The sequence below is a fragment of the Gossypium arboreum genome, chromosome 1, assembly GCF_025698485.1.
Source record: "Gossypium arboreum isolate Shixiya-1 chromosome 1, ASM2569848v2, whole genome shotgun sequence".
In the NCBI taxonomy this organism is placed as follows: Eukaryota; Viridiplantae; Streptophyta; class Magnoliopsida; order Malvales; family Malvaceae; genus Gossypium; species Gossypium arboreum.
This window is the reverse complement of record NC_069070.1, coordinates 22,247,398-22,268,641: the sequence shown is the minus strand read 5'-3', so window position 1 is coordinate 22,268,641 and position 21,244 is coordinate 22,247,398. Positions and strand designations below refer to the sequence as shown.

Below are 21,244 nucleotides of genomic sequence, written 5' to 3'. Positions count from 1 at the left end.
CGTCGCCAGAGTCTAGCACAAGGTGTTAACGGACTTAATTCATTAATTAAACAGCTCAAACAATTTATTTTAGAACTTCCAGACAAGCTGGCTAACTGCGTCATAGTCGCTTAAAAATTCATATCTCGAGTTACGAAACTCGAAATCCAATTTTGTAAATTTTTTCCTGAAACTAGACTCATATATCTATCAAATAATTTTTTTCTAGAATATTTTTTCAGGCCAACTAGTACAGTTTATTAGTTAAAGTCCCCTGCTTTGTGGTTCGACTACTCGACCTCGTGAATTACTTAATTAAATATCTCCTGCATGAGTTTCAATTATTATGCATTTGTTTCTTATAAAACTATACTCAATAAGGAATTTGTACATGTAAAGCATGACTTCTAACTATCTTTGTACAATTTTTGGTGAATTTTCAAATTCAGAATAGGGGATTTTGCATTGTTATTCATATTGAGACTGTATCTTGGATTTTGGAATGTATTGAAATGAAAAGGGCATAAAGGAATAACCACTTTGAGCCTAAAAAGCCAACCTTGGTGTTGATCAATAGAAGACAATTTGAATCAATAGAAGACAATTTGAACTTTAGCCTTTTTTTAAAATTTAGTAGCATTATAAGCCAATTTGACCATTTTTTGTTGATTTCCTATGTTTGTACCCAAATCAAAGGATTTACATTGATCTCCTAACTTGAAATGCATTGCACTCACGCTAGCTTGATCAAAATAAAAATACAAAGACAAGAAGAAAGAAAAAAAGAATGAGAGAATGAATAGTAATTGCTACAAATATCCTGAGATCCTTCTCTACTTTCTCACACAAAAAAAAAGAACAAAATATATATATATATATATATATATATATATATATATCTAATAACTCTTGAAAAGAGTTATATTTTATGCCTTTAGACCTAGTTAATTGTCTGTACTTAAGTAAATCTAGTTGCATTTTAGGACATTTCATTAGTATTTTTAGAATTGCATTAGAACTTGGGCTGCTTTTCAATATTAGGTGCTTTTAATTGCTCATGGAAGGGTTGTGTTTTGTGGTATTGGCAAGTGCAAGATAAAGAACAAGAAAAAAAGGAGAAAAGTTTTGCCAGGGCAAAAGGGTGGTCAGATTGCCAGCTCGTATGCGGTGGCAATGTTGGGAAGGTGTCTAGTGAGCATTCAGTGCATATTAGTTTTGTAATCAACCTATTTTGCCCGGGCCTTTATTTTAATTACACACTCTCAATAAATAAATAGACAGTCAAATAAACCTAAATAAAGTCCAAATAGTCCATTTACAACCTTTAATAAACACTAACCCAAAATAATAATAATAATAATAATAAAACAAATCTGGTCCAATGCCTGAATAGCCCAAACATATATAGAGGCCCAAAGACCAATATCCTTAAGCCCGATTTGCAAAAAGGGCCCAAACTCGAAAGAACCCAAAAGGGGAATCTTAGCAGACGAAAGCACTAGGGGTTTCTAGAACACACCAGTGCTGCAATCATGGCTTTCACGAGCAATTCTCTCCATACGGTCGTTGCTCTATATCTGCAAAAGAATATACGAGAAGAAGTAGCAACAGAATGTACAGCCAAATGACAGAGGGAAAATGTATTTTTATTTTCTTTTATTTCTGTAAATTTGGCTATAAAAAGCCATTATTTGTACCTTAATTTTTTACACATACATAATATACACGCTCAATATACGCATGCACATTAGATATTCAAAAATCTAGCCCAAAATTTGAAAGGTGAATCCCAGATTTATTCTTTATTTTCTTTGATTGATTCGCAAATTTAGCACGAATATATGAGGATGAACTCGGATCGACACCGATGAAAGCCAAACATCTCAAATATGCATAGATGTAGGCGAGGGTCGAGTGGTGTTAAGGTTTTTTTTGGATTTCATTTTCAAAAAGAAAAACATAAGATTTTTGTTTTTTTGAATAAGAAAAAGGGGAAAGGAAGCAGGCTTACCAGATTCCCAAAAGTCTTGGCACCCATGGGTAAGATCCGTCCATTGTCTATGCTATTAGCCACCAAATTAATGGAGGTTAGTGGCTGCGCAATGGGATAAAGTCTAGCAAAGCAAGGGTTTTGTTTTTCTTACCTGCGTTTTGGAGAAAATAATTGGAAATTGGTATTTTAACATCCAAATCAAAAACGGTGTCGTATGGAGGGGGGAGGGTCCGCGCCTCAACCCGTTTGGGGACCTGGGTCTGTGTTAAAGCGCCTAAAATGGCATATTTATGTAGCAAGCCCTTCCCAATCACGCTGCATTGCAATTAACTCCTTTTTGCATCTAATTGGTTTTTTTTTTCTTAAAAATCTTCCCTAAAGTTTTGTTTGATGTTGCATTTTAGCCCATGTTTCCATGCAGGTTTCAGGATCGGGGATAATTTCAATCTTAATCCCTGTGAATTCACGCATGTTAAACATGGATCCTTTTATTATTCGAAGCATATTTTAGTTGTAAATTATTCTTTTTACTTTACTTTGATTTTTCATTAAGTAATTTATTAGATTAATGTTATAGTTTTAAATTTGAATTTATTTACTCATATATTCACTCTAAATCAATTTGTTTCTGTAAAATTAAATATTATTTATTTCCAAATTCTATTTATAAACATAATTTTATAAATACATATCACTAAATTTATGTGTAAATATAGTTTTACATTTTGTATATAACCTTGTTTTTTTAGAAACTTTTGTTACCTATATAACTTATATATTTACTTTGTTTCTTTCTTACATTTTTACAAATAATTATACCCAATTTTTACTTGTATATACATGTTCCATAAATTTATTTCATACATTATTTTATATCATGTATGGTCATTCCTTCATATTAATGCATTATTTAAGTTATCATGTGAATTATCAATTTTTGAATGAATTTGTGTTTTAAATATTTCATATATAATTTGATTTGAACTTTGTATTTTTATCATAATTATTTTCAATAAACATGTTTTTAAGTAAATTTCTAAATTTCCATTATTCAAAAATTCGAAATAAGGCAATATCTAATATTTGGGGAATTCGGAAAATCGTGTTCAATCGTACTGGGCATGACTTTTTCGAAGAACCAAATATTTGGATAACCCTTTTACAATTTCAATGTATGGTTTTTTTTTCAAAATTCGAAAATCGATCGTATCTTAAAGGTATAAGGTATCGTATCCAATCGTACTAGGTATGAAACCGCATATCTTTGGAACAAGAGATTTTTGACCACTAATTGGGCTATTCAAACATTTTTTATACTTCGGAAAATCTTTTCTTTAAAAACTTTTGATATAAGGATAGCATCACATCACATTGGTACCAGTTTTTGGGCGTAATGAGGGTGCTAACCCTTCCTCATGCGTAACCGACTCCCGAACCCGCTTCTTTTTATTTTTACTTAAACCAAATTTATTTTTCATTTAATAAAGCGTTTTAATAGGTGGTCCAATCACACCTAAATCAAGAGATTGGTGGCGACTCCACATTTTCATTTTCAAAAGCCGATCCCTATTGTTTTTAAAATAAAAAAGGGTTTCGACAGCTTGGCGACTCCACTGAGGATTGAATAAAGAGAGTTAAGCCATAAAATTGATTGTTTGCTGTCCTTTTAATTGAAAATTTGTTTTGAAAAATTATGATTCTTTGAATTGCATTTGCTTGTGTGATGGTTGTGTTTCGAGTCTTGTCTAATAAATATGGCATAACATTGCATGACCGCTGTGGTTATACCTGTTAAGTGGGAGTAAAAAACTATGCTTTCGTGAGGTTTTCACCTCCGTACGGGCTAGTGGATTGCTTTCGGGATACATCCGTACCTATGATTTCGTGAGATTTTCATCTCCACATGGTCATAGAGAAATGTATTCCCCTGAACTGAACTCAATCTATATGAGCCTATAATGGGTGAGGATTGATGAATCTGTTGGTTCAGGTACCTTTACTCTAGAACCGAACTTCATATAGTGAACCTTAAGAGCTATCATTAGGTAGAGCTGTGATAAGCCTTAGTCATTGCCCATATGTGTATTATGATTATCTTTGTTGTTATATTTGTATTTTATTACTCGTATTTGATACTAACTTGCGTTTTGTTTTGGTTGTGTTTTACATGACATTGCATACTAAAAGAGGTGCTGGTTCGTATTCGATTACTAAATTAGAAATTTTAACATGGAGAATGAATTTCTTAGTAAAGTTGAGGATAATGCGGCCGTCCGTGCATGGTCAAAAAAGTTGCAAACCGAGAAAGGGGATAGCCTGACAGAAGGATATACATCAGAGTTGCAGAACTTTACCCGCATCAATGTAACACAGAATGAGCTGCAGGAGTTGAAGGATATATGGACTAGTTGGGATGAGGATACTAAACAGTTGTTCTACCAGAGTTATGGTGATATACCGTACTTGCTCGATGTTAAAGTGGACAAGCGTTTGTTCCGAGGTATGTCTCAATTTTGGAATGCTGCTTATAATTGTTTCACATTTGGAGAAGTAGATTTGGTTCCTACCTTAGAAGAATACACTACTTTGTTGAGGAGTCCAAAGGCTCAAGCCAGGAAAATTTATGCTAAGCTTACTAATAGTCAAACTTTTGCGAAGAGGCTAGTGAATATTTCGGGGATGAGTGAATCTTGGGTCACTGCTCAAATTCAACAGAAGGGGGATAGTAAGTGTATTCCTTGGGAAAATTTAAGAGATTTGATTTTGACGCACCCGAATGAGAAGAAAAGGGTTGAAATTTTTGCCTTAAGCATCTATTGGTTTGGTGATTTTTCCTAGGGCTTTAAGACATGTTAATGAGGCAGTCACTGATTTGTTTGATCGTCTCGGGAAAGGAGTCACTTTGTGCTCGCACATCTTGGTGAGACGTTTAGATCTTTGAGCATGTGCCAAAAGGCAGGGGAAGGTCGATTTATTGGCTGTGCACAGTTGTTAATGGTATGGTTTCACGGGCATTTTTGGAAAGTAGATAAGGTATCGTACCGAGTTTTCTCCGAAGGTTACTCCCCGTTAAAAGAAGAGATAGCGATACAAAGGAGAGATGATATTTCGAAAGAGAAATGGATGGAAATTCTCCAAAATTTCAAAGAAGATGATGTAGAGTGGACAGCTTTTTGGATGGTTCCTGATGAAATCTTGTATCGATATGGGAGCTATAATTGGGTGCCATTGTTAGGAATCTGGAGAGCTACTGGATATACTCCTTTACTTGCACTAAGGCAGTATAAGTCGAGGCAGTTCATACCTACGACGCACGGGTTGGCTCAGTGTGAGCTTCCATATAAAGGAGACCACTATAGGAAGAAGGTTCGAGAGTTGTCTGATGCTTGGAGGCAAATGCACTGGATGAAAAGGTTGACTGTTGGTTCTATGGTAACACCCGAATATAATGGATGATTTAGGAAAATGGTCAATGACAATATTCCTAGACTAAGTTCAGAAAGTGCTCGGCCAATGGAGGAAAGGTACAAATTGCCCTATCAGAGTTGGAAATTATAAAGCAAGATTTTGAGAAGAAGAGTTCCGATTTTGGGAAGAAAATCGAGCAGTTGGAAGAAGAAAAGATGCACTTAAAGTTAGAAGTGGAGATTCAAAAGTCAGAAGCAGAAAAGCTACAGAAAAGGAAGGGTAAAGTTGAGGAAGATTTGGAAAGTTTGAAAACAGATTATAAAAAGCAGCGTTTATCAATGAGGACTGTTGGGCTAGGAAAGACTTCGAAACAATGGCACCAAGAGGTTCGAGAAGAAAGGGCTAAAGTAGACCAATAGGAAAAGAAGTTCCAGGAGGCTCAAGTTTGGAATGAAACCTTGGAAAGAAGTTTGTCGGAGAGTAAGAATGAAAAAGATGAATTAAGAGCCAGAGTAGCCGAACTTGAGAGATCTCTGTGTTTATATCAGAATCGTAATTCTGTGATAGAGTTGAAAGCAAGCTTAAGTAAGATCGAGGAGATGAAAGGGAAAATAGAAAAGTTAGAGACGGCCTTGCAGAGTTGTGAAATGAGGATTGAGTTCTTGGAGGCAAATAAGGAGCAATGGAAGAATCAACTTCATTACTCTCAGGACCAAGTTAGAAGCAGGGATTACATCATGGGAGAAGCTGTAACGCAAATTCGAGAAGTAGCTGACTACTTGCAGTCCTTGGTAGTACAGGCAAACGTATTAAGTGTGAAGTACGAGTTGGAGTCAAATAGGGGATAAGAACTAGCTTCATTGCTTAGGAAAATTAAGGCCCTGAGTGTTAGGGCGAAGTAGTATTTGTAACTCAGTTTTATGTAAAGAGTTTTATTTTCTAGTGAAATTTTCTAAAAGGAATTGAATCAGAATTGATGCCTTCTTTGCGTTCATGCATTTGCATTACATTACATCATATGTATTAAAGATCATAATAAGATTCTAATTAATTAAAAATTATTTCAGTAATCTAGAAACCAACCAAAACACACCAAATACGCATCCCTACGGTATGAGGAAAAAGACTAAGTCAATGGACAAAAGACTGGAAAAGTTAGAACAAATGCAAAAGGATATGCAAGAGCATATGCAGTCACAGATGCAAGAACAACTTGTTAAGATGCAGCAAGAGATGAAAGAACAGATGATGGAGACCCAAAGAGAGATGATGAGTCAGTTGTCCCAATTGCTGATGGGAAGAATGGACAAAGGAAAAGGTCCAATGGATAATATGGGAGAAAGTAATGAAAACCCCCAATATCCTCCTGGCTTCACTTCTGTACATATGCAGACGCAACCAGAGATTAATTTGCAGAAGCCATCTGTTACAATCAGGCCTCAGCAGTTTCAAGCCGGGGTTTTGGTTCCAATGAATTTTCAAGCTGGTTCAGGTTATAATCCTGGTAATAACTCACATAATCCAATGGTCCCTGATTTGGATGAAGTTGCAAAAGAAGAAAGAGCAAAGGCAGAATCACAAAGGCAGTTAGAAGAACGGTGCAAATGGCTGGAGGAAAAGGTCAGAGCAATGGAGGGTGGTGATAGACATCCTAGGAATGATGCAAATGATTTAAGTTTGGTCCCAGACTTAGTACTGCCATACAAGTTCAGGATGCCAGAATTTGAGAAATACAATGGAACAAGCTGTCCTGAAGCTCATATCATTATGTTTTGTAGAAGGATGACAGGGTATGTTCATAATGATCAATTACTGATTCATTGCTTCCAAGATAGCCTGGTTGGAGTAACTGCTAAATGGTACAATCAATTGAATCGAAATAGAATTAGTTCATGGAGAGATTTAGCACAGGTGTTCATGAAGCAATACAGTCATGTAACAGATATAATTCCTGATAGAATTACTCTGTAGAATATGGAGAAGAAACCAAACGAAAGTTTTAAGCAGTATGCGCAGAGATGGAGGGAAATGGCCATTCAAGTTCAGCCACCGCTCCTAGAGAAAGAAACTACGATGCTCTTTATTAACACCTTAAAGGCCTCGTTTATAACTCATATGCTAGGAAGTGCCATGAAGAGCTTTGCGGATATGGTCATGACGGGAGAAATGATTGAGAATGCCATAAGAAATGGAAGGATAGATGCTGGAAAAAGTGCTAAAAAGTCTGTGCCATGCAAGAAAGAGAATGAGGTGAACAATGCGAACGTGGGATATTCAAAGTCTATTACTGTGAGTCAACCAAAAGCAACAACTGCTAGTCAGGGTTCATCACGGCAAGAGTCAGGGACCAGGCAGAATAATGAGAAGATTCAATTTACACCAATTTCTATGACATACAAATAATTATATCAAAGTTTGTTCGATGCATATGTGGTGGCACCTTTTTACTTAAAGCCAATACAGCCTTCGTTCCCTAAATGGTACAATGCTAATGCCCAATGTGAGTATCACGCAGGAATTGTGGGTCATTCGATAGAAAATTGCACCACTTTTAAGAAGGTGGTTGAGAGATTTATCCAGATAAGTATTGTCAAATTTGATAATGCGCCCAGTGCTGAAAATCCACTGCCTAATCATACTGATGGCGGGGTAAATGCAATAGATGAAGGTATTGGAAAAAGGACCAAGAGGGATGTTTCAGAAGTAAAGACTCCTTTGAAATGAGTTTGGAAAGAGATGGAAAGAAGGGGATTAGTTACTTCAAGCACAGAAGGAAATGATAATGGGATGGAGAATTATTGTGATTACCATCACAAAGAGGGACACAGAATTCAGGAATGTGACGAATTCAGAGCTGTTATTCAGGGCCTGATAGACAACAAGGAAATGGAGTTTTATGAGTAGGTCAATGAGGAAGAGTATATATGTGTGTCAGAGTCCACATCAAGACCAAAAACCAATTATCCTGTGGTTATTATCTCACGTCCTAAGAATGAAGGAGGAGTTCAAATGGCGCCAAAGATTATAATTCAGAAGCCAGCAATTTTTTCTTACAAGGATAATAAACAGGTCCCATGGAACTATGACTGTAATGTGACAATCCCGGGAAAGGAGAATTTAGCTAGCCTGTTAAAGGGGGATCAAAATGTAGGGTCTCACACACGCAGTGGAAGGCGATATGATACCCGAACAGAACCGATGAAAGAAAGAGAGGTGCTAGTTGAGCAAAAGAAAGGAAAAGCAGTTGAACTTGATGTACCTGTTAATGAACCAGTGAAAGAAGAGGAAGCTAAGGAATTCTTGAAATTTCTAAAACATAGCGAGTACAGTGTAGTGGAACAGTTACGTAAACAGCCAGCCCGCATTTCTATATTGACCCTACTTCTGAGTTCAGAGGTGCATCGGAGTGCATTGATGAAGGTGCTAAATGAAACCTATGTAACCAATGATATCTCCGTCAATAAGTTGGATCGGTTGGTTAACAACATAAGTGCAAACAACTTTATCTTTTTCAATTGTGATGAGATTCCGCCAGAAGGGATGGGATCTACTAAAGCTTTGCATATAACTACCAGATGTAAAGGATACACATTGCCAGGGGTATTGGTAGATAACGGTTTAGCATTGAATGTGCTGCCTCTGCCCACACTAAACAAGTTACCTATGGATAGCTCTCATATGAAGGGATGTCAGAACATAGTTCGAGCATTTGATGGCACGGAGAGGAGAGTCATGGGGAAAATAGAAGTACCCTTATTGATTGAACCAACCACGTATGAGATAGATTTTCTAGTAATGGATATTAAGCCCTCTTACAACTGCCTGTTGGGAAGGCCTTGGATACACTCGGCAGGGGCAGTACCTTCATCGTTACATCAAAAGCTGAAGCTGGTGTCCGAAGGGCGATTGGTAACGATAAATGCTGAAGAATATATTATCGCGACCGTGAGTAGTGATGCACCGTATGTAGAAACAAATGAGGAAGCCATGGAGTGCTCTTTTCGGTCTTTGGAGTTTGTGAATGCAACATTCATTACTGAGGGAAGTAGAATTCTGGAGCTAAAAATGTCTAAAACCACGATGATGGGTTCACAATTGATGGTAGGCCGGGGAGCTGTACTAGGAAAGGGACTTGGAAGATGCCTTCAAGGAAGAATTGCAATTCCAATGCTGAAAGACAAATAGGATCGCTTTGGTTTGGGGTTCAGGCCAGATGCAAGACAAAAGAAAAAGGAACTAGAAAGAAGACAAGAAAGAAGAAGAGCACGAGTGAGTGGTGGGGAAATCAAGTAGGAGCCCATGATAATTCCTCATATCTCCAAGACTTTTGTATCAAGGGGCATTATTTATCCTGAACAAGGTATGTTGGGGAAAGAAAGCATGGAAGACGCATTGGAAAACATGTACATCAATGCTATTTTTGAAGAGATAATTGAAGAGGGGATTTCGTCAAATATTCATCCATATGAGCCTGGGAGTGTTCTAGACAATTGGACTGCGGAGGATCTCCCTGTAGTTTTTAGAGCTCATTCAGAGTAATGTTCAAAACAAACTTGTTGTTTTAGGCCTAGAAACAATAAAGATTTCTTTATGAAATAGGCTCATGTTCAAACATCATTATTTCAATGAAGTACATTTTTTGCTATCATTTTGAGTAAATATTATTCTTTTCACAAGCAATTGTGTTATTCTTTTTATCTAAATAATTATCTTGATTCTTTCTTCAATCATTCTTTTATTCATAAACATATCATACAAAGCAATAATTACCAAATTCATTCATTATTTGTATATTCTTGTACTTATAATAGGTCCCTGGATATTAATATCATGAGTGACGCTGTTACTGACTCAGAATCACTATTTGAGCAAGACATGTGTTTAGAGGGATCTCAAGACTTTGAAGATGACAGAGATTGTGATTTATCTCCGGACTTGTTAAGGATGGTAGAACAAGAGGAAAAACAAATTTTGCCTTATAAAGAAGCCATAGATATGGTGACTTTGGAAGAGGGGAAAGTTGTAAAAATTGGAACATGCATAGCTGAAGAGACAAAGCGAGACCTTGTTGAGTTACTTCAGAAATTTAAAGATGTTTTTGCATGGTCATACCGGGATATGCCCAGTTTAAGTCCTGATATTGTAGTACATTGCCTTCCTATAAGAGAAGATTGCAAGCTAGTACAGCAGAAGCTTCGACGAATGAGGCCAGATATTGTCTTAAAGATCAAAGAAAAAGTTAAAAAGCAGTTTGATGCGGGATTCCTTCAGGTGATCAAATACTCAGAATGGGTAGCTAATGTGGTGCAAGTTCCCAAAGAAAGACAGCAAGGTCCGAATGTGTGTGGATTATAGAGATCTAAATAAAGTGAGCCCAAAGGACAACTTCCCTTTACCTCACATTGATACACTAGAGGATAATACGGCTGGTTACTCATTGTTTTCCTTCATGGATGGTTTCTCGTGGTATAATCAGATCAAGATGCATCCTGAGGACATGGGAAAGACTACTTTTATAACCTTGTGGGGTACGTTTTGTTACAAGGTGATGCGATTTGGATTGAAGAATGCTGGAGCGACATATCAGAGAGCTATGGTAACTTTATTCCATGATATGATGCACAAAGAAATTGAAGTGTATGTTGACGATATGATAGCCAAATCTCGAACTGAAAGGGAACATATTGAAGTTTTAAGAAAGTTGTTCATGAGATTGAGAAAGTTTCAGTTAAAGCTTAATCCCACGAAGTGTACTTTTGGGGCTAGATCCGGAAAGCTATTGGGCTTTGTGGTCAGTGAGAAGGGAATTGAGATTGATTCAGATAAGGTTCGGGTTATACAGGAGTTGTCTCCACCACGTACCCAAAAAGAACTTCGGGGTTTCCTTGAAAGATTAAATTACATTGCGCGGTTTATTTCTCAATTAACGGAGAAGTGTGACCCTATATTCTGTCTTCTTTAAAAGCATAACCCAGGGGAATGGCATGATGAATTTCAAAAGGCTTTTGATAAAGTTAAAAAATATTTGTCAAGTCCTCCAGTGTTATCACCCCCAAGTTCAGATAGGCCATTGATATTGTATTTGACCGTGTTTGGTAATTCAATGGGATGTGTGCTTGGTCAACATGACGAATCAGGAAGAAAGGAAAAGGCGATATATTACCTCAGTAAGAAATTCACTGAGTGTTAGTTGAGATATTCGCCAATTGAAAATTTGTGTTCCGCTTTGGTTTGGACAGCACGAAGATTGAAGCAATATATGTTGTATCATACAACCTGGCTAATCTCAAAGTTGGATCCTTTAAAGTATATGATGGAATCAAATGCCTTGAACAGAAGGATGGCTAGGTGGAAAATTTTGCTTTCTGAATTTGACATAATTTACATGAGTCAAAAAAGTCAGTAAAGGGAGTGCAATAGCAGATTTTACGCGGTAGAGCTTTAGAAGATTATGAGCCCTTGAATTTTGACTTCCCCAATGAAGAGATAGTGTATGTAGCAGCTGCTGAAGAAGACAATACAAAAGGTCACTGTTGGAAATTGAATTTTGACGGAGCCTCAAATGCTGTGGGTAATAGAGTTGGGGCAGTTCTAGTATCCCCAGATGGAGATCATTATCCATTCACATGTAAATTGGATTTTGATTGTACGAATAATATGGCAGAATATGAAACATGTATCATGGGGCTCAGAGTAGCAATAGAATGCAAGATCAAATCATTGGAAGTATATGGTGATTCTGCATTGGTGATTTATCAACTTCGAGGTGAATGGGAAACAAGAAACGCCAAGCTAATCAATTATAGAAGGCTGGTGTTGGGGGTTAGTTGAAGATTTTGATGATATTACTTTCAATTATCTCCCGCGTGATGAAAACCAAATGGCAGATGCTTTGGCTACTTTGGCTTCCATGATCAAAGTAAGCAGACAAGAGGATGTGAAGCCCATTTGGATGAGTATTTATGAGGCCTCGTCTTATTGTTATAATATAGAGGAAGAAGAAAGAGATGATCATCCTTGGTATCAGGATATATTACGGTATGTGAGAAATCGTGAGTATCCGGATCAAGCCACGATAATGACAAAAGAACGCTGAGAAGGCTCGCTTGCGATTATGTTTTAGATGGAAAGATCTTGTACAAAAAAAGGAAAGATCAGGTACTTTTGAGATGCGTGGATGCCGTGGAGTCCAAGAAAATCTTGGAAGAAGTGCACAAAGGTGTCTGTGGAACGCACGCCAATAGGTTCACAATGGCCAGACAAATTATGCGGTTTGGTTATTATTGGTCAACCATAGAAGGAGACTGCATCAATTATGCTAAGAAATGTCACAAATGTCAAATTTATGGTGATAAGATTCATGTACCTCTTTCGCCCTTGCATGTTATGACTTCTCCATGGCCATTTTTCATGTGGGGCATGGATGTCATAGGGCCAATTTCACCTAAGGCTTCAAATGGACATCGTTTCATTTTTGTAGTCATTGATTATTTTACCAAGTGGGTGGAAGCTGCTTCGTACGCCAACATAACTAAATCGGCAGTCAGTAGATTCTTAAAGAAGGAAATTATATGTCGATATGGAATGCCTGAGAAGATCATATCTGATAATGCACTGAATTTGAACAATAGTACAATAGCAGAGGTCTGCAGTCAGTTTAAAATCAGACATCATAACTCGTCACCATATCGTTCTAAGATGAATGGGGCAGTGGAAGCAGCTAACAAAAATATCAAGAAGATTGTGGGGAAAATGACCGAAACTTACAAAGATTGGCATGAAAAGTTGCCATTTGCTCTTTATGCTTATCAAACATCTGTCAGAACTTCTACTGGGGCAACACCGTTCTCATTGGTCTATGGAATGAAAGCAGTTCCGCCCATTGAAGTGGAAATACCTTCTCTTCGAGCTTTGTCAGAATTAAAGTTAGATGAAGCAGAATGGATACAGTCTCGTTATGATCAGTTGAACTTGATTGAGGAAAAGAGGCTAAAAGCTATTCAGCATGGAAAGATGTATCAAAAAAGAATGATGCGGGCTTATGAAAAAAGGTTCGCCCAAGAGAGTTTCATGAGGGAGATTTGGTTTTGAAGAAGATTCTTCCCATACAAAAAGATTTCAGAGGTAAATGGATGCCGAATTGGGAGGGGCCCTATGTGGTGAAGAAAGCTTTCTCTGGTGGTGCATTAATACTGGCCGAAATGGATGGAAAAAATTTATCTAATCCAGTGAACTCAGATGCAGTCAAAAAGTACTACACTTGAAAAGGGAGGGAAGCCAAAGTGAAAACCCGCAAAGGGCGCTTTGAGACTTTCAAAAAAAAAGGCCAAAGTGAAAACTCGCAAAGGGCACTTTGATACTCAAATAAAAATGGAAAGGGCCAAAGTGAAAACTTGCAAAGGGCGCTTTGAGACCCAATAATAAAAAAGAAAGAAAAAGAGAAAAATGAGAGGCCAAGGTGAAAACCCGAAAAAGGCGCCTTGTGACCAAAGGGGATTTGAGTTGAAAACCCGAAAAGGGCGGCTCAAATATGGATCCAAAGTGAGGAGGCTGTGATCTTGATATACTTGAATTAACCATGAAGGGAATATGTTATATCTTGGGGCATTGACAAAGTTCTTCTGATCTCCTAAACACATGTTGAGTTTGAATTGGTCTTCAAGAAGTTTGTACGGAGAAGCTCAGGTTGCAATAACAAGGGTACCTAGTCTTCATTTTCAGTAAATTGGTTATCTTTATCCTTTCTTTTTCAAGATATACATTCCTAAATTAATGGCCATTATTGTTCTTTTGATAATTTAATTTGAATTCAAGGCTAATTTCCATTCTTGTTCATTATCACGATTTGATTGCAAGCATGTTGCATTGACATAATGATGAATGAACTAGTGATGTTTTTACAATAGAAGTTTTGCATATTATTCTAGGAGTTTCTAGATAATGCAAGAAGCTTAAGTGAGATAATTATTTAGAATATGCTCAAGTTCAAGGATATATTTGGATAAATCGCCTTTTTTAGATCTCTGTCCAAATGATAATGGAGCAAACAGGCAGGATATAGTATTGATGATGCAATTTTATTCTCGAGAAAAAGGAAATGACGTTCATAGAAAGAGCAGAAATACACATTTGGCTATAGCACCTGAGAAGTGAGGTAGCAGATTAAACAAAGGAAAATTCAACTATGAGTTACAATGTTTTGTCTCAAAAGGAGTAGTAGAGAGGGCGTTGGCACTATATTGGGGCAAGCTCGCCAGACGAGATAGGTTGTTTCTTTGGGATACTCCTTCAAGATGATAGTTGAGCAAATGCGGCAGTAACAGCATATTAATGAGCAACGAGTGACGATACCTTAATTTGTTAAAATGGAATCATCCTCATTTTTTCATATACTATTCATAACACATTTAGGAGCATTGGGTCATTTCGATCATAGCATCCTAATTACTTGGCATAAGCATGTGCATATAAAATGGAGTCTACAGGATAGGTCCCCCAGAGGGCAGTGTAGCAACATTGGTAAAGATTGAAGATCTTATCTCCCTGAAGTTGCAGCGGAATAGATCTTTGCAGATGGTGAATCTTATCTCCATGTATCAGCAATGGAGCAGATTTTACCACCAAGCCTTATCTCTCTGAGGTAGCAAGAGAGCAAGTTGAAGAATGAGTCTTATCTTCCTGAGGTAGCAAGGAAGTAGACTGAGAATTGAAGATTTTATCTCCTTGAAGTTGCAGCAGAGCAGATCTTTGCAGATGGTAAATCTTATCTCCATGAATCAGTAATGGAGAAGATTTTACCACCAAGCCTTATCTCTCTGAAGTAGCAAGAGAGTAGGTTGAAGAATGAGTCTTATCTTCCTGAGGTAGCAAGGAAACAGACTGAGAATTGAAGATTTTATCTCCCTGAAGTTGCAGCGGAGCAAATCTTCACAGATGGTGAATCTTATCTCCATGAATCAGTAATGGAGCAGATTTTACCACCAAGCCTTATCTCTCTGAGGTAGCAAGAGAGCAGGTTGAAGAATGAGTCTTATCTTCCTGAGGTAGCAAGGAAGCAGACTGAGAATTGAAGATTTTATCTCCCTGAAGTTACAGCAGAGCAAATCTTCGCAGATGGTGAATCCTATCTCCATGAATCAGTAATGGATCAGATTTTACCACCAAGCCTTATCTCTCTGAGGTAGCAAGAGAGCAGGTTTATGAATGAGTCTTATCTTCTTGAGGTAGTAAGGAAGCAGACTAAAAATTAAAGATCTTATCTCCCTGAGATTGCAGCAGAGTAGATCTTCGCAGATGGTGAATCTTATTTCCATGTATCAGGCAATAGAGTAGATTTTACCACCAAGCCTTATCTCTCTGAGGTAGCAAGAGAGCATGTTTATGAATGAGTCTTATCTTCCTAAGGTAGCAAGGAAGCAGACTGAGAATTAAAGATCTTATCTCCCTAAGATTGAAGCAGAGCAGATCTTCACAGATGGCTTGTGATAACCTTAAAACGACCCTAGTCGGAATGTGGTTTCGGGACCACAAAAACCGAGGCATAAAAATAATTTGATATTTATTTTGATGCCTATAATATGTGTTAACTCATGTGTGACATTTTTGATGCTTTAATTTAGAGTTATAAATGTGAATTTCACTAGAAAGGACCTAGTAGAAAACTTTGAAAGTATGATGGGGGAATGTGTGATGACTAATTAAAGCATGCATGCAAAATAATGGCCTTGCATGTCAAATACCCTCTTTTTACAAGTGATGGCGGCCTTGACAAAGAAATATGGGCAAAACATGTCATAGACATGTTTTGTTGGTGAATCATGGGTGAAAAAAATAAATTAATGAGCATGGGTAATAAAGAAATGGAAAAAGAAAAAAATGGTCTCATGCATGCCCCATTGCAGTGTATTGAGGAAGAGAAAAGAAAAAATTTGTTCATCCATTTTCATTCTCTCTTGACCGAAAATACTAGAGGGAAGGAGGAATTTTGCTTCATGCTTGGTTTGGAAGAGGATTAGGAAGAGGTTTGGCTATACTTGCATCAAGATTAAGGTATGTTTGAGGTTGTGCCATGAGATTCATGCATGTTTTTAGTTGATAGCTTGATGCTCTTGTTAGCCCATGGTTCAAACCTTTGTTATATCATGGGGATGGTATTTGGCCAAGGTGGATTTTGTGTTAATGCCATTGCATGTTAAATATGAAGCTTGCTAATGATATATGTGATGGTGGATTGATGGCTCTTGGACTTTCTTTTTAGTATTTTGAGTAAGACATTAAGTTCTTTGTTTAATCATGACCAAAATTATGGTGTTGTGATGTATTCGGCCATGGTACATCCAAAAGTGTGATTTATGCTCATTGCATGGAAAGTAAGATTTGTGTTTTGAAATTATGTTCATGTTTAGTTACAATCAACTTGAGATTCGGCTCTAGCATATATATATGTATATATGTTTGTACATGATGTATTGGTATGACATATATACTATTTCAAGGTGTATATTTGCTTGTGATGATGTTTTGGTTATGAAGTAAATGAGAGAAGTGTATTGAGCTACGATATGTAATCGTTAGTTAGTAAAATGTATGTTGTTTTTGTGTGGTATTAAGTGTATAATTGGCCTCAACATGGACATGCATATTCGGCCACATGAGGGAAATTGGTGTGCATGCATTCGGTTAGAGGCAAGCATATTGATGCCTATTCTTGGCTTAGAAAATTGGCTAAGAGGAATATTAACTAATGTGTTGAGTTCGATTCATGATTTCGTACACATGCGACTTTGATGCCTAATGAGTATATATATTGGCTAAGTACCTTGTATTCCTCTTCGATGCTCAAATGATTAAATCGATTTATTTGTTAAATTAAGCTCAAGAGCAAAGGGAACTAGATCCGACAAAGGGAAGGAAAAAGTGGTCGAATAGCCATTGAAATCGTTCGACGACATCCTAGGTAAGTTCTTGAGTAATAGAGCTTAAATTCGAATTGATTAGATCATGTTTAAAGCAAATTAAAATCATGCTCTTTTGTGTGGCTATTGAGCGAAATTGCAAGTGTGAAAAGTGCCTTGTGTTTGAGTTTTGCTAATGAAAATGAAATACGAATGTGTCATAATTTATTGATAATTGTGCTCGGTTATTCGAATGATGTCCGGGCTAAGTCCCGAAGGCTTTGTGCTAAGTGACTATATCCGGACTAGGATCCGAAGGCATTCGTGCGAGTTAATAAATCGGGCTAAGCCAAGGCATTTGTGCAAGTTACTAAACCCGGGTTAAGTCCCGAAGGCATTCGTGCGAGTCACTATAACCGGGCTTCGTCCCGAAGGCATTTGAGCGAGTCGTTATATCCGGTTAAATTCCGAAGGTACGTGATTCGAGAATGAGCGATCTTGCTGTAAAATTTTCAGTTAATACGCTTGAAAAATTCCAGCAATGAGGTATGTTCGTATGTGCTTGAATTAGTTGATTCCCTTCGAATAATATTCGCTCAGTCGAGTAATGAGTTTCCGGTATTTGGCTAAGATGATCCCTTATGTATGAACATAGGGGTTGGAATGTGAAATGAGTAGGATATTGAGAATTTGTGCATATGAAATTATCCGTTAGCTTTATGAATGCTATGCTTTTGTTGTGCTGGAATTTCTTGCTCAAACTTACTAAGCATAAATTGCTTACTCCGTTTTCTCTGTTTCTTTGTTTATAGATTTTGGCTCGTCAGCTATCGGACTCGGGATTTTTGGAAGTCGAAGTCTCCCACACTATCAAAGCCCCCATTTTGGTACAATTTTGGTTGAACTTTGAAATGGCATGTATAGGACTACCCTTTTGTTGAAGGTCATGTACCTTTCGGTTTTGTGTAAACTTGGATAGCCATGCGAAAATGGCTTATATACGTTTTTAGCATAGTACCATAATCGTTTGTATGTTGATCATTATGAGGTATGGAATTGTTTTGAAACGATTAGCCATTGGAATGGTTAATCATGATCACACTTTGTGCTATGTATGCAAAAAGGGCCAATTGAATCATGGAAATCATGAAATAGGTAAAGCCTACCTTAAAGGCAGATGCTGACAGCAGCAGTGATGTGGATATGAAAAATCACTAAAAATATTAGGAATGGTATTAAATAGTGAATAAATTATGTAAATGAACTTTGATGAATCTACTTTCATATGGAAGAAACGAAACGGTCATATGAGTTATATGTTAAGAGATATTAAAGTTCTCGTGAAACAGGGCCAGAACGGTTTCTGGATCCCCTGTTCCGACTTTGGAAATTCATTGTAAATTAACCAGAGATAATTAGGAGTCATGCCATATATGTATAGATTCCTCTCTGAGTCTACTTTCTATAGAAACAAACGGCATCAGTATTAAAGCCCTGTACAAGGAGACATTCAATTTGTAACGCACGAAGGTCAGTGTAGTCGAACCCTGGAATAGGGGAGAATTTAACTAATAAACTGTACTAATTGGCTCGACCAAAAATTCTAGAAAAAAATCTGTAGGTGGACATATGAGTCTAGTTTCAGGGAAAAATTACAAAACTAATTTTCGAGCTTTGGAACTCAAGATATGATTTTTAAGGCGACAGTGATGCAGTGACCAGCTAGTCTGGAAATTTCTAAATGGACTGTGAAAATAGTTAAGTCTGTGTGCACCTTGTGTCCGATTCCGGTAACGGACTCGGGTACGGGGTGTTACATGGCTAATCTTATCTCCATGTATCGGCTAGGAAGTAGATTTAAGCCTTAAGCCTCATCTCTCTGAAGTAACAAGAGAGTAGGTTGAAGGAGTCTGATCTTCCTGAGGTAGCAAGGAAGCAAATTGAGAATTGAAGATTTTATCTCCCTGAAGTCGCAGCGGAGTAGATCTTCACAGGTGGTGAATCTTATATCCATGTATTGGCAATGGAGCAGATTTTACGTCCAGCCTCATCTCTCTAAGGTAGCAAGGGAGCAGGTTGAAGAATGAGTCTTCCTGAGGTAGCAAGGAAGCAGACTGAGGGTTGAGGATCTTATCTCCCCGAAGTGGTAGTGGAGCAGATTGAAAATGGTGAATTTTATCTCCATGTATCGGCAATAGAGCAGATTTAATTTAATCTTCCTAAAAGTGTTTGGAAAAGAGAAGCGCCAAAAAGCTAAAATTCAACAAGACCAAGCAAAATCGGTTCTTTTAAAGTCTTTGCTCTATTCCCGTTACACGTCAATAAGCAAAGAGGGGCTGCTGTAGTCAACCAATTTTTCCCGGGCCTTTATTTTATTTACACACTCTCAATAAATAAATAGCCAGTCAAATAAACCTAAATAAAGTCCAAATAGTCCATTTACAACCTTTAATAAACACTAACCCAAAATAATAATAAAAAAAACAAATCTGGTCTAATGCCCGAATAGCCCAAACATATACAGAGGCCCAAAGACCAATATCCTTAAGCCCGATTTGCAAAAAGGGCCCAAACTCGAAAGAACCAAAAAGGGGAATCTTAGCAGCCGAAAGCACTAGGGGTTTCTAGAACACACCAGTGCTGCAATCACGGTTTTCACGAGCAATTCTCTCCGTACGGGCGTTGCTCCATATCTGCAAAAGAATATACGAGAAGAAGCAACAACAGAATGTACAGCCAAATGACAGAGGGAAAATGTATTTTTTTTATTTCTATAAATTTGGCTATAAAAAGCCATTATTTGTACCTTGATTTTTTACGCATACAGAATATACACGCTCAATATACGCATACACATTAGATATTCAAAAATCTAACCCAAAATTTGAAAGGTGAATCCCAGATTTATTCTTTATTTTTTTGATTGATTCGTAAATTTAGCACGAATATATGAGGATGAACTCGGATCGACACCGATGAAAGCCAAACATCTCAAATATGCATAGATGTAGGCGAGGGTCGAGTGGTGTTAAGGTTTTTTTTGGATTTCATTTTTAAAAAGAAAAACATAAGATTTTTGTTTTTTTTGAATAAGAAAAAGAGGAAAGGAAGCAGGCTTACCAGATTCCCAAAAGTCTTGGCATCCATGGGTAAGATCCGTCCATTGTCTGTGCTATTAGCCACCAAATTAATGGAGGTTAGTGGCTGCGCAATGGGATAAAGTCTAGCAAAGCAAGGGTTTTGTTTTTCTTACCTGCGTTTTGGAGAAAATAATTGGAATTTAACATCCAAATAAAAAACGGTGCCGTATGAGAGGGGGGAGGGTCTTCGCCTCAACCCGTTTGGGGACCCGGGTCTGTGCTGAAGCGCCTAAAATGGCATATTTGTGTAGCAAGCCCTTCCCAATCACGCTGCATTGCGATTAACTCCTTTTTGCATCTAATTGGTTTTGTTTTCTTAAAAATCTTCCCTAAAGTTTTGCTTGATGTTGCATTTTAGCCCATGTTTCCATGCAGGTTTCGGGATCGTGGATAATTTCAATCTTAATCCTTGTGAATTCACGCATGTTAAACATGGATCCTTTTATTATTCGAAGCATATTTTAGTTGTAAATTATTCTTTTTACTTTACTTTGATTTTTCATTAAGTAATTTACTAGATTTATGTTATATTTTTAAATTTGAATTTATTTACTCATATATTTTGAGTTGCTTTATTAATATGTAAATATTTATTTTTTTGTTTTTTTTATTTTTTTCATTTATATTATTTGCAATGTTAATATTAATTGTATCATTTGTATTGTTGGTTACTTATTTGTTGTAATTTGGATAATTGAAGTTCCACATGTTGCATACTATTCTATGTAGTGTTTTATGCGTTATTATACATGTATATACCTCATAATAATCGGTTTTATTCCATGAACATTATTAACATTAAATTATTATATACTTTTAACTATTTTTTA

General features: G+C 37.0%; 2 long non-coding RNA genes across 2 annotated transcripts; both read right to left on the bottom strand.

The window, feature by feature from the left end:
- Positions 1-1,221: 1,221 nt before the first annotated feature.
- On the bottom strand, positions 1,222-2,126 carry LOC108473166 (uncharacterized). The gene is made up of 2 exons (XR_001869671.2): positions 1,991-2,126; positions 1,222-1,556 (listed from the first exon to the last, which is right to left on the bottom strand). It is a non-coding gene; the product is annotated as an uncharacterized LOC108473166 (long non-coding RNA).
- Positions 2,127-19,664: 17,538 nt separating this feature from the next.
- LOC128292897 (uncharacterized) lies at positions 19,665-20,534 on the bottom strand. The gene is made up of 2 exons (XR_008282880.1): positions 20,395-20,534; positions 19,665-19,967 (listed from the first exon to the last, which is right to left on the bottom strand). It is a non-coding gene; the product is annotated as an uncharacterized LOC128292897 (long non-coding RNA).
- Positions 20,535-21,244: the final 710 nt, after the last annotated feature.